This window comes from Bombina bombina, chromosome 3, assembly GCF_027579735.1.
Source record: "Bombina bombina isolate aBomBom1 chromosome 3, aBomBom1.pri, whole genome shotgun sequence".
NCBI classification, from domain to species: domain Eukaryota; kingdom Metazoa; phylum Chordata; class Amphibia; order Anura; family Bombinatoridae; genus Bombina; species Bombina bombina.
Window position 1 is genome coordinate 133,693,362 of NC_069501.1, and position 18,325 is coordinate 133,711,686.

The window sequence follows — 18,325 nt, forward strand, 5'->3', positions numbered from 1 at the left end:
AGGTTATCAAAGACATCCACTCGCGAAGTGGGTATATAGCTTAAACCCTTGCTGAGTAGTTTCATTTCATCATCATCAATAGGTCTTTTGCTTATATTGATTACCACGTTTTCTGTACCCATTAGTTTTTTCACTGTCTTCTTCCACCACCCGCCTCGTCTGACGTACGGCCTGCGTCTAGTGCGGGCGGGTTGCTGTTTTTTGACGGTAATGTTTTTTTTTTCTGTGATCTTGTCTGTACCTGCGTCTGTTGTTTTACAGCATTCGGGTTGCTAGTAGACGATTCAGCTTCACTGGAGTCACCCCCACTCGTGTCTACAGTGTTAGCCAGTGTTCGGGGTCTGCGATCATTTCGTCTTTGTCTAAAGGGGGCATTTCTGCCTGACAGCCACTGATAGACTCTTCTTTCGCGATAGTCAGTCTCGACAGTCGCAATTTTCTTATTTTTGAAATTGATTAGATCTTTTCTGTACTTGTCCACCTGTGACGCCAGCTTGCCCAGCCAGTCCTCAGTCTCATCATCCTTTAGTACATGTTCCTTGTCCTTCCGTACATATACACACTGTACTGTGCCGTCATGCCATGCCTCCTACAAACTATACATGGCATATTGACATTCATTCACAAACAATCATAATGATTGTCTGTGAATGAATGTCAATGTCATGGTTGTAAATGATGCCTGATGAGCCTGTCACATACCTCCCAATATTTCAAAATTTTAAAGAGGGACACCCCCGCATTGTTGTCAGTCTGACGTGGCACACCTGAGGATCTCTCACTGCACACTAGTGTGCCACGGCACACTGGTTGAAAAACACTGGCATAACTTTGCTGCAAAACAAGCAGACAGCTCCACCTACTGGCTATTTTAATTAGTGCATTGCTTTCCAAAAGATTTCAATAGCAGTCACATGACTAAAAAAAAGGTTGTTATTCTGAAACGGCGCAAATTGAACCGGCGTAAATCGAGGGCCACCTGTATGTGTATATATATATATATATATATATATATATATATATAATGCAATCCTGAAAGTAAATCTGCCCTCCTGGTCAGCAGCCTGGGTGCAAACATGAAATTAATATAGAAGCAAACAAATGCACTCTCAGGTCATGTTAATGGTGGGTCATAAACCAATGTTTATTGATGTTTCGGGGTTCATAAAGCAAAAGTGTCACATCACAATCTTATATAGTGTTATACAATCAAAATTACAAACCATCTGTGCCAATCAATTGAGTTCCTGTGTATTGCAGTGGAACACACGCAATGTGTTCCACTGATACCGGAAGTACTGTTACTTCCGGTTAATGAGTGAACTACTATACCTTAATACCTTTTTCACATACCTCCCAATATTTCAAAATTTGAAAGAGGGACACCCCCACATTGTTGTCAGTCTGCCGCGGCACACCTGAGGATCTCTCACGGCACACTAGTGTGCCACGGCACACTGGTTGAAAAACACTGGCATAACTTTGCTGCAAAACAAGCGGACAGCTCCACCTACTGGCTATTTTAATTAGTGCATTGCTTTCCAAAAGCTTTCAATAGCAGTCACATGACTAAAAAAAAGGTTTTTATTCTGAAACGGCGCAAATTGAACCGGCATAAATCGAGGGTCACCTGTATGTGTATATATATATATATAATGCAATCCTAAATCTGCCCTCCTGGTCAGCAGCCTGGGTGCAAACATGAAATGAATATAGAAGCAAACAAATGCACTCTCAGGTCTTGTTAATGGTGGGTCATAAACCAATGTTTATTGATGTTTCGGGGTTCACACAGACCCCTTCATCAGAATAAAGCAAAAGTGTCACATCACAATCTTATATAGTGTTATACAATCAAAATTACAAACCATCTGTGCCAATCAATTGAGTTCCTGTGTATTGCAGTGGAACACACGCCATGTGTTCCACTGATACCGGAAGTATTGTTACTTCCGGTTAATGAGTGAACTACTATACCTTAATACATTTTTCGAAGTAAAAAACTGTTGCAATCACTACATAGAAATTAAATTCTTTTTGCATCATTTCAAGTTTATAAAGTGGGATGAATAACTCTCCTTTGTGTTAGATTATATATTCTCATACTGTTTTCTATCGTGTTTGGAACGCATTTGTGCGTTCCAAGAAACTGGAAGTATCGCAATTTCATGTCTTCCGAAAATTCTTTAATAGTGAAAAAGCCTTTTATGTGCTAAAGGTTGTGTTTTATAACACCATCAAATACCTCCTAAATGTTACCCTGTGGTCTGTGCTGTTAGTGTATGTCACATAGTGCCAGCTATATTGTGTGATCAGATCGCAAAACCGGAAGTGACGTCACTTCCGCTTGTCCGTGTAAAAATTGTTACCAGCTCACCTATCACCAAACATTAAGCAAAATGTGATGAACTGTTGTAACTCTTAGATACCTATTGTGATACTACGAAGTGGTGCCACAGTCTGCCTAGTCTATAAACAGCTTTAGATATCAAATCATTTGACAGGTAGTTATATGAACCTATATAGCTGTCTATGTCATCACGGTTACCTGTCCTCAAATATGGAGACATGCCTTGTTGTATAACATTTATTAAACGGTAACCCCTATTATGTCAGACTATTATATTCCAATCACAAAACTTTACACGGTCACTATATATTGTTAAACATCTAACATGGTAACAATAAATCCACTATGTATACAATGTTCTTTACAAAATTAAAGAAGCATGGAATGAACTTTTGTCATGTCCTGTACACAAAAAATATATTTTTTTGTATTTGCACATAACCACAAATAAATAACGAGTGCTGTGAAAATAAGGAGAACTAAAAATAAACACACCTAGAGGCCTATTTATCATAGGTTTTGCGGACCTGATCCGACAGTGCGGATCAGGTCCACAAAACCTCGCTGAATGCGGAGAGCAATACGCTCTCCGTATTCAGCATTGCACCAGCAGCTTACAGGAGCTGCTGGTGCAACGCCGCCTCCTGCTGACTCGTGACCAATCAGCAGCCAGCAGGGAGGTGTCAATCAACCCAATCGTATTCGATTGGATTGAGTTGCGGTGATTCCTGTCCGCCGCATCAGAGCAGGCGGACAGGGTTATGGAGCAGCGGTCTTTATATGAAGCTTGATAAATCGGCCTCTCAACCGTATCTTATCACTAAAAAATATGAACCTACAGTGTCAAAATTCCATTGACTACCGCTAAGACATATCACCTGGCTAGAGTAGTGGGTATTGGAACTTATTCACCTATTTCATATCATATAGGTGTCTAAGTATTATCAAACCTCACTGAACTAAATTCCAGTTAAGTTAAATGCAATAGTGTTCTTTAGTTAAAGTGGCAATGATGGCTAGTTTAGAAAACTATTGCATTTAACTTAACTGGAATTGAGTTCAGTGAGGTATGATAATACTTAGACCCCTATATGATATGAAATAGGTGAATAAGCTCCAATACCCACTACTCTAGCCAGGTGATATGTCTTAGCGATAGTCAATGGAATTTTGACACTGTAGGTTTATATTTTTTAGTGATAAGATAAGGTTAGGTGTGTTTCTTTTTAGTTCTCCAGCACTCATTATTTATTTGTGGTTATGTGCAAATACAAAAAAATATTTTTTGTGTACAGGACATGACAAAAGTTCATTTCATGCTTCTTTAATTTTGTAAAGAACATTGTATACATAGTGGATTTATTGTTACCATGTTAGATGTTTAACAATATATAGTGACCGTGTAAAGTTTTGTGATTGGAATATAATAGTCTGACATAATAGGGGTTACCGTTTAATAAGTGTTATACAACAAGGCATGTTCCATATATGAGAACAGGTAACCGTGATGACATAGACAGCTATATAGGTTCATATAACTACCTGTCAAACGATTTGATATCTAAAGCTGTTTATAGACTAGGCAGACTGTGGCACCACTTTGTAGTATCACAATAGGTATCTAAGTGTTATAACAGTTCATCTCATTTTGCTTAATGTTTGGTAATAGGTGAGCTGGTAACAATTTTTACACGGACAAGCGGAAGTGACGTCACTTCCGGTTTTGCGATCGGATCACACAATATAGCTGGCACTATGTGACATACACTAACAGCACAGACCACAGGGTAACATTTAGAGGTATTTGATGGTGTTATAAAAACAACCTTTGGCGTATAAAAGGCCTTTTCACTATTAAAGAATTTTCATAAGACCGGAAATTGCGATACTTCCGGTTTGTTGGAACGCATACATGCGTTCCAACCACGATAGAACACAGTATGAGAATATATAATCTAACACAAAGGAGAGTTATTCATCCCACTTTATAAACCTGAAATGATGCACTAGAATTTAATTTCTATGTAGTGATTGCAACAGTTTTTTACTTCAAAAAAGGTATTAAGGTATAGCAGTTCACTCCTTAACCGTAAGTAACAGTACTTCCGGTATCAGTGGAACACATGGCGTACGTTCCACTGCAATACACAGGAACTCAATTGATTGGCACAGATGGTTTATATTTGCTTGTAATTTTGATTGTATAACACTATATAAGATTGTGATGTGACACTTTTGCTTTATTCTGATAAAGGGGTATGTGTGAACCCCGAAACGTCAATAAACATTGGTTTATGACTCACCATTAACAAGACCTGAGAGTGCATTTGTTTGCATATATATATATATATATATATATATATATCATACACAAAAAAGGGGGTATTGGCGCACATCCATTGCAAATATACAAAACATTTTTTAATGCTGCCATATTCTGCTTAGCCAGTCACCAGCTTACAAGGTATCCCAATGATGACTGGCCCTAACACTACAATACTTTGCCTTTATGGGCTGAATCATTCATGCTTTTTCTCTTCATAATAGAATGAGACTCCCTGTCTTTATGTACACAATGCCATTACACTGTCATGAGTACACCTGAGCTTGTGTGGGGTGCTGGAAGCTGCATATTGTGATTTCTTTCCTAAGATATGGAGAGTCCACGACGTCATTCAATTACTAGTGTGAATATCACTCCTGGCCAGCAGGAGGAGGCAAAGAGCACCACAGCAAAGCTGTTAAGTGTCACTCCACTACCCATAATCCCAAGTCAGTCTCTTTGCCTCTGTCAATGGAGGAGGTGAAGTTTGGTGTCTGAAGAAATTAATTCTTTTTTCGGGTACTTTTCCCGGCAAACAAGGATGGTGGCTTTTAAGCAGTTAGGAAGTTGTGAGGTAGTCCTTGCTTTGTTTCCTAACACATTGCTAACCATGGTACAGAAAGCCAGAGTTGGGTACTTTGTTCTTTCTTTTTCTACAGGTCTCTGTAAGGAGTATGTGTCCTTTCACGCCTTGTGAGCTGTCTTCCTGCTGGACAGCTAGTCTGCAGGTAAGTGCTTTTGTCTTCTAGGTCTTGGAGACTTGCACTTCAGAAGAATATTTCATATGCAGTAGATGGGGACATTTTTGAACTCCTTTATACAGGATTCTCTTTGGTAGTGGGCCGGCACATTATGTATGTTGCGACTAAGGGGTATAATTATTAAAACGTCAATCTCAGCGCATTCGCCAGCATCAATACGCCACACATCGCTGACGCGGATCCACATATGATCACCTTATTTATAAAAAATTTCAAAAACACACGCGTCAAGTGCGGTGCGATGAGCATCGGACTGTTGTTAACTAACACTCATCGATGTCGCGGTTATTCAGGTTTTTCCCAACTTTATTTATACCATTTCATTACTGTCCATGAACAAGCACATTTCTCTACAGCTAATCTTTTATTTTTCATCTGTTAATGACTAAGAAATAGATAGATTTATACCTCAACAAACAATATCTCATAGAAAGTTATTTTTATAATTATTTGTTATATGATACTTTCACATAAATTAACGTGTATTTGTATTTCTAGAAGTCATGATATGCTTTTATCTCATGTTTTTTTTAATAAATAATTATTAATGCTAGAATTTGTACATACGGTCTATCTTTGCACATACTTGTGTGTGTGTATATATATATATATATATATATATATATGTGTGTGTGTGTGTGTTATGTCAGAAATCTTTTGCAAATATATTTACATGTCCCTGAGTTCCTTTTTATTTTCTAAGCAATGTTGTCTGTCATATCTCTGTGTTTATTTATACCACTATATGTATATAGTGTAAATGTATTATTATTCTGAGCAGGAATAATTGTGAATATAGCATGTAATCAGGGTATCATATGTATTTATTTGCAATCAATGGATATTTTAAGAGGTGGGCCATTTTTCTCTCTGTACCTGTGTAACCCCTCCTGATTGCAATCTAGTTTTAAAAAACCACCCCTACACAGGTGTTATAAAATGGGCTGGCATATAAATTGACATTTCTTACTGAAAAAGAAATTCAAGAGAAGGAAGAAATACACTGAAAATAGCATGGCAGTAAAGAGGTGATTTTAATTTCTGCTGTATCTGAATCATGACCGTTTAATGTTAGCTGGGCTATCTCTTTGAGCTATCACTTTGAGCTATCAGCTTAAGATTATATTGAATCAAACATCAATTTAAATTTTAAAATCATTGTCTATAATATTACACTGTGTGTCCTAATGACAGCATCAATGTTTATGTTTAATACTATACAATGTAACAAATGGCAATTACAAGTTCTGATGAGTGATGAAATGAATCCTGTAGGGACAGAAAAAGAGGCGCCACATAGGACAATATTGTCTGTACAAGAAGACACACAGAGCAATAAAAAGCCCCTAAGGGTGACTACTCACAAGAGCAGCGGCACAACCGGAGTGCCGATCACAGCCGATTGAGACCAACAGAGTCACCCAATAGACTCACACACTCGCCACAGGAATGGTCACATGGTATCGATGCGCCAATCCAAACAGTCGAGTCACTCGAAGGAAGAGCCGAACACCAATAGACCAGGGAGGTGTGTGCAGAGGTGTCTTAACACACTCGATGAGGATTATTCAGCTCACACAGGAGACAGAGTGTGGAAGGCAATGGAGGAAGCTTATGTTAGATTGTATAGATCTTTGTAGTTTTCAAGCCTTCTGCTACGCGTTTCCAAGCCACTATGATATCTGTGGTGTCATGTGATTTTATCAGACAACCAATCAACATACTGATCTTCCGTAATTTGAAAACAATGCTTAAGCGTGAAGGTATAATAGTTTTTTAGTTCTTCCACTCAGATTTCACCAGTGTGGTGAAAAGAATTCAAGTTCCCTATTAACCTTTTAAGCTCCTTTTCATTCCGTGGGTTGGTTGGTATTTGCTTTACATCCACTGTGTAAATAATGCAAGTAGTGCAAATATTCCAAGTAGTATAATTAGTTCAACATCCGTAACTTCTATGCATTTCAGCATCTATCCAATGCCTTTATCAAGATGACAGGATGTACATTTTAACTACGGCGCATCAATCTCGCAACAAATACGACGGGGGATTCAAGCGTATTTTCAGTTGACGCTTTGATCAATATACCCCTAGGGGTTAATCTTCCCTTTATTGGGACGTTTTTCCTCTTTGAGCTAATTTTGTTGAAATACTTTATTAGTATGTGTTTAGGGCTTATGTTTTATACAGGGATTTATGTATATTCTTAAAATTTTGCAGTTGGCTTTCTTTGCTTGCTTAGCTAGAACAAACTAACTGACAGACTGCTTTTGCATCTGTGTAAATTTAGCTCTGGTGTTGCTTGAGTTTGAAACCAGCTGCAGCTACTTTTATCTTATGTTGTAGGCAGAGGGAAACGCACACCTTTTACTTGCTGCATAGTTTCCTCTCTCTGCTGGTCATGTGACTTCTCTCTGCTGTCGGATATTCACAGAGTGGAGCGGCATCATTGAATTTCAGTCTCTTCAGTGTCGATCTACTAAACGATCATTTTAGAGACTTCTGGCAGCCAAATTGTGTATAAGTGTTACGGTAAGGCACCTCAGCCTGTCTGAGGTGTAGGGGGCCTGAGTGGTTTATTTTTTGCATAACGTTAAGAGGCTGTGGTATTAAAAATTCTTAAAGTGACAGTGTATTTAAAAATGTTCTACAATTTGGGGATTTTTTTATTTAGTATTATGGATATGGAAGACTCTGTGCCTTTTGACAAATACTTGTTGGGGGCCTGAGTGGTTTAATTTTTGCATAACGTTAAGCGGCTGTGGTATTAAAAATTCTTAAAGTGACAGTGTATTTAAAAATGTTCTACAATTTGGGGATTTTTGTTATTTAGTATTATGGACATGGAAGTGTCACTCCACTACCCATAATCCCAAGTCAGTCTCTTTGCCTCTGTCAATGGAGGAGGTGAAGTTTGGTGTCTGAAGAAATTAATTCTTTTTTCGGGTACTTTTCCCGGCAAACAAGGATGGTGGCTTTTAAGCAGTTAGGAAGTTGTGAGGTAGTCCTTGCTTTGTTTCCTAACACATTGCTAACCATGGTACAGAAAGCCAGAGTTGGGTACTTTGTTCTTTCTTTTTCTACAGGTCTCTGTAAGGAGTATGTGTCCTTTCACGCCTTGTGAGCTGTCTTCCTGCTGGACAGCTAGTCTGCAGGTAAGTGCTTTTGTCTTCTAGGTCTTGGAGACTTGCACTTCAGAAGAATATTTCATATGCAGTAGATGGGGACATTTTTGAACTCCTTTATACAGGATTCTCTTTGGTAGTGGGCTGGCACATTATGTATGTTGAGACTAAGGGTATAATTATTAAAACGTCAATCTCAGCGCATTCGCCAGCATCAATACGCCACACATCGCTGACGCGGATCCACATATGATCACCTTATTTATAAAAAATTTCAAAAACACACGCGTCAAGTGCGGTGCGATGAGCATCGGACTGTTGTTAACTAACACTCATCGATGTCGCGGTTATTCAGGTTTTTCCCAACTTTATTTATACCATTTCATTACTGTCCATGAACAAGCACATTTCTCTACAGCTAATCTTTTATTTTTCATCTGTTAATGACTAAGAAATAGATAGATTTATACCTCAACAAACAATATCTCATAGAAAGTTATTTTTATAATTATTTGTTATATGATACTTTCACATAAATTAACGTGTATTTGTATTTCTAGAAGTCATGATATGCTTTTATCTCATGTTTTTTTTAATAAATAATTATTAATGCTAGAATTTGTACATACGGTCTATCTTTGCACATACTTGTGTGTGTGTATATATATATATATATATATATATATATATGTGTGTGTGTGTGTGTTATGTCAGAAATCTTTTGCAAATATATTTACATGTCCCTGAGTTCCTTTTTATTTTCTAAGCAATGTTGTCTGTCATATCTCTGTGTTTATTTATACCACTATATGTATATAGTGTAAATGTATTATTATTCTGAGCAGGAATAATTGTGAATATAGCATGTAATCAGGGTATCATATGTATTTATTTGCAATCAATGGATATTTTAAGAGGTGGGCCATTTTTCTCTCTGTACCTGTGTAACCCCTCCTGATTGCAATCTAGTTTTAAAAAACCACCCCTACACAGGTGTTATAAAATGGGCTGGCATATAAATTGACATTTCTTACTGAAAAAGAAATTCAAGAGAAGGAAGAAATACACTGAAAATAGCATGGCAGTAAAGAGGTGATTTTAATTTCTGCTGTATCTGAATCATGACCGTTTAATGTTAGCTGGGCTATCTCTTTGAGCTATCACTTTGAGCTATCAGCTTAAGATTATATTGAATCAAACATCAATTTAAATTTTAAAATCATTGTCTATAATATTACACTGTGTGTCCTAATGACAGCATCAATGTTTATGTTTAATACTATACAATGTAACAAATGGCAATTACAAGTTCTGATGAGTGATGAAATGAATCCTGTAGGGACAGAAAAAGAGGCGCCACATAGGACAATATTGTCTGTACAAGAAGACACACAGAGCAATAAAAAGCCCCTAAGGGTGACTACTCACAAGAGCAGCGGCACAACCGGAGTGCCGATCACAGCCGATTGAGACCAACAGAGTCACCCAATAGACTCACACACTCGCCACAGGAATGGTCACATGGTATCGATGCGCCAATCCAAACAGTCGAGTCACTCGAAGGAAGAGCCGAACACCAATAGACCAGGGAGGTGTGTGCAGAGGTGTCTTAACACACTCGATGAGGATTATTCAGCTCACACAGGAGACAGAGTGTGGAAGGCAATGGAGGAAGCTTATGTTAGATTGTATAGATCTTTGTAGTTTTCAAGCCTTCTGCTCAGCGTTTCCAAGCCACTATGATATCTGTGGTGTCATGTGATTTTATCAGACAACCAATCAACATACTGATCTTCCGTAATTTGAAAACAATGCTTAAGTGTGAAGGTATAATAGTTTTTTAGTTCTTCCACTCAGATTTCACCAGTGGTGTGAAAAGAATTCAAGTTCCCTATTAACCTTTTAAGCTCCTTTTCATTCCGTGGGCTGGTTGGTATTTGCTTTACATCCACTGTGTAAATAATGCAAGTAGTGCAAATATTCCAAGTAGTATAATTAGTTCAACATCCGTAACTTCTATGCATTTCAGCATCTATCCAATGCCTTTATCAAGATGACAGGATGTACATTTTAACTACGGCGCATCAATCTCGCAACAAATACGACGGGGGATTCAAGCGTATTTTCAGTTGACGCTTTGATCAATATACCCCTAGGGGTTAATCTTCCCTTTATTGGGACGTTTTTCCTCTTTGAGCTAATTTTGTTGAAATACTTTATTAGTATGTGTTTAGGGCTTATGTTTTATACAGGGATTTATGTATATTCTTAAAATTTTGCAGTTGGCTTTCTTTGCTTGCTTAGCTAGAACAAACTAACTGACAGACTGCTTTTGCATCTGTGTAAATTTAGCTCTGGTGTTGCTTGAGTTTGAAACCAGCTGCAGCTACTTTTATCTTATGTTGTAGGCAGAGGGAAACGCACACCTTTTACTTGCTGCATAGTTTCCTCTCTCTGCTGGTCATGTGACTTCTCTCTGCTGTCGGATATTCACAGAGTGGAGCGGCATCATTGAATTTCAGTCTCTTCAGTGTCGATCTACTAAACGATCATTTTAGAGACTTCTGGCAGCCAAATTGTGTATAAGTGTTACGGTAAGGCACCTCAGCCTGTCTGAGGTGTAGGGGGCCTGAGTGGTTTATTTTTTGCATAACGTTAAGAGGCTGTGGTATTAAAAATTCTTAAAGTGACAGTGTATTTAAAAATGTTCTACAATTTGGGGATTTTTTTTATTTAGTATTATGGATATGGAAGACTCTGTGCCTTTTGACAAATACTTGTTGGGGGCCTGAGTGGTTTAATTTTTGCATAACGTTAAGCGGCTGTGGTATTAAAAATTCTTAAAGTGACAGTGTATTTAAAAATGTTCTACAATTTGGGGATTTTTGTTATTTAGTATTATGGACATGGAAGACTGTGTCTTTTGACAAATACTTGTTTTGCATAGAGGCACAAATTGTTTTGCTTATGCAATTCTGTGCTGCATGCTTAGCTAGAACACTTCAATTTAGTTGTAAACATTTTTTTTTTATTGTCAAAGAAGTCTCAACATTTGCCAAACAAGACATTTGCAACAAATAGTTAGGTTACATCACATAATTGAGCAATACATATTAGCCGCCCACCACATAACAGACATGGAATGGTGGTACTGTATACAATATTGTTGCTAAAAGACAATACATATTGGTCTTCTGGCTTTTTATGATAAGCATGAAAAGACCTCCCCAACAATCAATCGCGTTTATAATATAAAGGAGAAGAGACGTAGTGGTAAGAGGACCTCTGGAGAAGAGGAGGAAAGAAGAGAGAGAGAGAGGAGGAAAAGGGGTTTGAGCACCTGAGGGGTAGTTTTCTTAGAGAGTCTGGTATTTTATAATACTAGGGATCTCCTGGTTTGCATTCTGACTGAATCTTCCCATACTGTCCACTCCTCCCATATCTGCAGGAATTCCTGCCTTTTATCTAATAAATTAGATGCTATGCTTTCCATCTGGTGGTAGAATCTGATTTTATTTAATATGATATCATAGTGGGGTACAGTTGTTTTCCAATATTTCGCTATTACCGTTCTAGCAGCCGTACATATAATATTCACTAGTTTTAAGGAGTGTTTGTGTAATCCTGGAATAGGGGCATGTAAGAGAGCCTGCTCCATACTCAGTGTAATCTGCCTATTAAAAATCTTACTCAATAAATCTGAAGTCGCCTCCCAAATTTTAGCACTTTCAGGACACTCCCACCACATATGGGTATATGTGCCCTCTGATGGGCAGCCTCGGTAGCACCTAGGTATACTTTCTAGTTCTGTTGCCGATTGAAGATGATGTAATCTACCAGGGTAATTGTACCATCTGTATGTTACCTTAATATAGTTCTCCTTTAAGTTTGCGCTAATGGAGCAGGCTAAACCTTTTTGGATTATGCTTGCCCATTCTGTTAAGTCCCAAGAAAGGTTAGCTTCTTTTTCCCATTTTTTAATGTAGTAAGGTTTCTCTGACCTTTGTTTAGTGAATAAAAACTGATATAGTCTAGATATAGTACCTCTAGTCCTAGTGGTTGAACTGCAGAGTTTCTCATATAATGTAGTGCCGCTTGAAACTCGCGATCTATTTGCTTCTTCTATCTTAGCTCTTAATTGGAAATAGTGAAACCAGGAATGTGGTGTAGAGGGTGGAAGAGAGTTATATTGTTGGAACGAGATCGTCTCAGAGTTACAGGATGTGTCAGCTATCCTATATAGGCCTTTGTTAGCCCAAATCGTGCTAACTTTATCTTTGTTGTTATGTTTGTCTAGAGGTAGGGATAATGGCGTGAGAGGTGAACCCACGGGAATTAATTTATACTTATTTTGTGATCTATCCCAGATCTCTAACGTATGTGCAATTGAAATAAGTCTTTTCCATGAGTCTGGTCTGTCTTTTTTTGAGGTCCAGAAAATCTGATAAATCGGGTATAAATTTAACATGTCACTCTCTATCTGAACCCATGCTAAGTCGCTCTTAGAGTTGTGTAGGAGTGCTGTTTGGGCTAGTCTAGCGGCCTTAAAATAAATTTGTAAGTCAGGGACTCCCAATCCTCCTTCAGTTTTAGGCAACAATAAAGTCCTCCTATTTATTCTAGCTTTTTTGTTGGCCCATATAAACTCCAACATCTGTTTTTGGACTTTCTCAAGATCCTTTGAGGGGATAACTATAGGCAGAGATCTAAAGAGATATAATAATTTTGGGAGTATCACCATTTTACTAACTACCATCTTACCATAGAATGAAATTTTATATGTGCTCCATATCTTCATTTCTTTATGTAGGTATTTGTATAAAGGGGGGTAGTTGAGTTTGTATAAGTCATCAAGGTTATAAGGGATTAAGACTCCTAAATATTTAATTGCATTGGGGGCCCATTTGAAATCGAAGTTTATCTCTAATAACTTTTTAGTGTGGGGAGGGAGGTGCACTTCTATGGCTTCACATTTGTCATTATTAATTTTGTACCCAGACAAATTGCCAAAGTTAGTTAGGAGGTCGTATAGGATTGGGAGGGATAGCAGGGGTTTACTTATTGTTAATATGATGTCATCTGCAAACAGCGAGAGTTTGTGTTCTGTTTTGCCTACCATAATTCCAGCTATATTGCTCTGGTTTCTGATGCTTGCTGCTAAGGGCTCAATGCACATGGCAAAGAGCAAGGGCGACAGGGGACAACCCTGTCTGGTGCCATTATGAATATGTATTCTTTTAGATTGGTATCCTGCTATCCTAAGATACGCCGTTGGGCTGGTGTATATGGCTTGAATTGCTTTAACAAAGGAGCCCGATATGCCGAACTGCGAAAGAGTCTCAAGCATATAGTCCCAATGGATCCTATCAAAGGCCTTCTCTGCATCTAAAGAGAGAAACAGAGAAGGCACTTTTTCGTTTGTTGCAAAACTGATAAGATCAATAACCTTCCGCACATTGTCAGGAGCCTCCCTCCCCATAATGAATCCCACTTGGTCATTTACTATTAGTTTGGGTATATGTGAGTTTAGTCTCGTGGCCATAATTTTAGTAAGGAGTTTGAGGTCTAAGTTTATGAGTGATATTGGTCTATAGTTTTTACAATGGAACTTGTCTTTCCCTGGTTTAGGGACCACGCAAATTCTAGCCGTTAATAAATCATTTAGGATTGTGCCTCCCTGCATTATATAGTTAAACATCTCCGCTAAGTGGGGGACAAGATCCATTGAGAATTTTTTGTAGAAGCTACCTGAATATCCATCAGGCCCAGGAGCTTTGTTGCTTTTAAGTTGTTTGATAGCTATAAGAATTTCTTGGGTTGTAATGGGAGCATTCAACTGATCTAAGGCTGTTGAGTCAAGGGTGGGTAAATGGCATTCTTTTAAAAACTCCCGTATTTTATTACTTCTAGATTCTGTATGGCACTTTGGTAATTGGTATAGAGACTGGTAAAAGTCCGCAAAGGAGTTGGCGATGCGCTGGGGATCGTTAGTTATGGAACCTGATTTAGTCTGTATCTGAGGAATGGAAGACGCTCTAGTAATATTTCTGATTTTTCTGGCGAGCATTCGGTCAGGTTTATTTGCATATATAAAATACTGAGCATCAACCATCCTCAGATTTGCTATTGCTTCTTCATCAAGTAATTTATTTAATTCTGCCTTTTTGGATGCAATTAATTTAATTAAGTTGGGGTTTCTATCCGCTATTACTTGTGTATTAAGCTTCTCGAGCTCTTGTTTTCTCTCTATAATTATTTGTTTTTTCTGCTTATTTAGGTTAGCTTTCTCATGAATTAATACACCTCTAAGGAAGGCCTTGAATGCACCCCAAATATACAGAGGGTTCGGGGTTGAATTTTTGTTATCTGTCCAAAAGTGACTAATTTGTTGGGTGAGTTTTTGACATATAATTTCATTCCTTAATAATGAGGGGTCCAAGGACCAAGATCTGTCTCTAGAGGGGTCGAACAGGCCTTTAATTGACATTTCCACAATAGAGTGGTCGGACCAGCTAGTTTGCGCTATATTTGCATTGGTTATTAGTGGACATAGGATCTGACTGGCAAAAATATAATCAATTCTGGAAAAAGAATTGTGGGCTGCAGAATAGTATGTGTAGTTCCTAACCCCTAGATTACGGATTCTCCAAGTATCTAACAAGTTGTGATCTAGGATAAAATCACTTAATATTTTTTTTGAAGATAGTCCAGTGGTAGGGGATCTGTCCAATCTGCCATTTAGAGTGAGATTAAAGTCCCCCCCAATAATAATTTTGTGTTTTTTCCATGAGGTTAAGAGTTTACTGATTTTAGCTAGGAAATGACCCTGGTTATCGTTCGGGGCATATATATTTCCCAATACTATTGAGTTCCCATGAATTTTCCCCCTGAGTATTATAAATCTACCCTCAGGATCTCTAATTACTTCTTCTTCCTGGAAGTTTAGGGATGTGTGCAGAATAATAGAGACTCCTCTTTTTTTCTGTTGACCGAAATGAATGGTATTGTATCGGAAAGGCCTTGTCCCAGTATTTTGGGTTTTGTAGAACACTTCAATTTAAAGATAAATTGTTGCCCGCTGAGCCCAATGTCTTTCAGGATGATGCTGTTCAGTCAATGCCACGGCTTTCTCCTCAAACGTCCCAAGCCTCTATGGCGTCACATACAGTGCCCTGCAGTTCCTCTCAGCCTCCTGGATGAGTTTATTTTCCTGCAGATTTTACTGCACAGGTATCTTCGGCGATATCTGCGGCATTATCTGCTTTTCCTATGCTGGTAGAATGCAAGTGGAAAATTAGACATTCAGATAGTAAGGGTTCTGTTCCACCTACTGCTACGCAGGTTGCCTTCCCTCATAAGTCTGATGAGGAGAATACGTCAGTAGCCTCTGAGGCTGAAATCTCACATTCGGACAGTATTATTCCTTCATCTGATACTTAAGAAGTAAACTTAACATTTAAGCTTGAACACCTTTGTGTACTGTTAAAGGAGGTATTGGCTACTTTGGACGACTCCGATACTTCTGTTGTTGTCAACTCTAAGAAGTCTAGTAAACTTAATAAATACTATTTTTCCTGTCCCTGACCATGTAACAGAGATTATTTCACAGGAACGGGAGAAACCAGGGATTCCTTTCTCCCCATCTCCCATATTTAAAAATATGTTTCCTGTTGCTGACTCCATTAAAGATTCTTGGTGCACGGTGCCTAAAGTAGAAGGGGTTATTTCTACTCTGGCTAAGAGAACAACGATCCCTATAGAGGATAGCTGCTCCTTTAAGGATTCCATGAACAAAAAGCTGGAAGCTTATTTGAAGAAGATGTATGTTCATCAAGGTCTTCAATGGCAACCTGCAGTTTGTATTGCCACAGTAGCAAGTGCAGCATCTTATTGGTGTGACGCCCTGTCTGAATCAATTTTAGTAGCGACTCCGTTGGAGGAGATACAAGATAGGATTAAGGCTCTCAAACTAGTCAATTTCTTTATTTCTGATGCTAACATGCAAGTTACAGTGGCGTCACTAGGGGGGTGCGGGGGGTGCGGGCCACACCAGGGTGACACCCTGGTGACATTTTTTTAATTTTATTGAAATTCAGTGTTGAGATGCATAGATTATTTTATTAGAGGCTGGCATTTGTGAACATTAGTGGGACTGGGGAAGTTGTAGACACACAATTTTTTTGCCCCTTGAGCCAGTGCTGCAATTTCAACAAATAGTTTTCCCAGCTGCTTTTGCTTGTTTGTACTTTGCTCCTCCCCTGCCCAATTTCATGATGAATGTTGTGGGTGTGCCGTGGGGCTTGCAAAGTTGCGCTGCTAGCCTAAACCTGCCTGCCTATCTGTGCTCACTGCTCAGTGACATGCGGCCCAGTGCTGTGCACTGACAGACTTGGAACAGAGTCAGAGAGCAGAATTTGCAGAATTATCATAGTTTGCGCGCCTAAACCTTTTCTTCAGTGATTTATTTTAGAGTGCTCTGTTTATCTTTCATCTGATGCTCTGCTGAGCCAGGGAGCAGCTCTAGGCATGAGCTTTATAATTAATGCAGTGCAGTTTACATATTTTATATGTAGAGCTGTTTGCCTGTGTTTTTGTGTGTGTCTGCTTTCTGGGGGGGGGGTGACACCATGACTTACCGCACCGGGTGACACCAACCCTAGTGACGCCACTGAAGGAAGCACTGATAGCGCTCCCATTACCATATGAAGCACATCACCGATGCCAAAAGGGACACTCTGTGTCCCTGTTTGCATCTGCCTGTGGTGGTGCTGTGGGAAGGTCAGGAAGGAGGCGGGTGGGCAGCCCATCACCAGAGAGGAGAGGGAGGGGTGGGACCGCTATGCTACAGAAAAATGTTTACATGGAGAGAAGGGGAGGGATCCACTACACTATGGAAAAGGGAACAATGAGAGGGGTGCACTGCATAATAACAGATTGGAGGGGCCGCTAAACTAGAGAAAAAAAATGTTTGAATACATTTGAAAAAAGGTGATATAAATACGTCTAAAATGGGTGTTGGCAGACAGCTCCTAGTTCCCAAGATGGCGGACACTAGTTAGAGGGGGGAAGGTTAGAGAGCTGTTTGGGAGGGACCAGGGAGGGGGAGGTAAGGGGGGATCCTACACATAAAAAATAATCATTTTTTTAAAAAATGCCCTTAAACTTCATAGTGGCAGAATGTCTGACAGTTGGGTATTCAGTGGGGGTGAGGGAGAAAAGATAGCTTTTTAAGAGAGATCAGGTAGGGATCATGGGTTGGGAGGTGTTTGTTTAGAGGGTAATCTCTACACTACAGCTAAAATTAACCTTACAAGCTACCTGATTAACCCCTACACTTCTGGGAATATCAAAAGTGTTGTGTGCAGCTACAATTAGCAGATTTCTAATTACCAAAAAGCAATGGCAAAGTCATGCATGTCTGCTATTTCTGAACACAGAGGATCCCAGAGAAACTTTTACAACCATTTATGTTATGACTGCAAAAGCAGTATGTAAATAATTTCAGTGAGAACCCCAAAGTTTGTGAAAAAGTTAACAATTTCTTAAATATGATTGCATTTGGTGGCGAAACTGTGGCATGAAATATAGCAGAATGGACCTAGATCAATACCTTGTGTTGTCTATTAAAAAAAAAATATATAGTTTTGATAGGTAAACCAAAAAAAACATGTCACTATTTCTGTTTAAATTGAGTTATAGCAAACATTTTAATAATTTTACTGTCTTTTGGGCAAGTTTTTCTCTGAAATTCCCAGTCCTTAAGGGTTT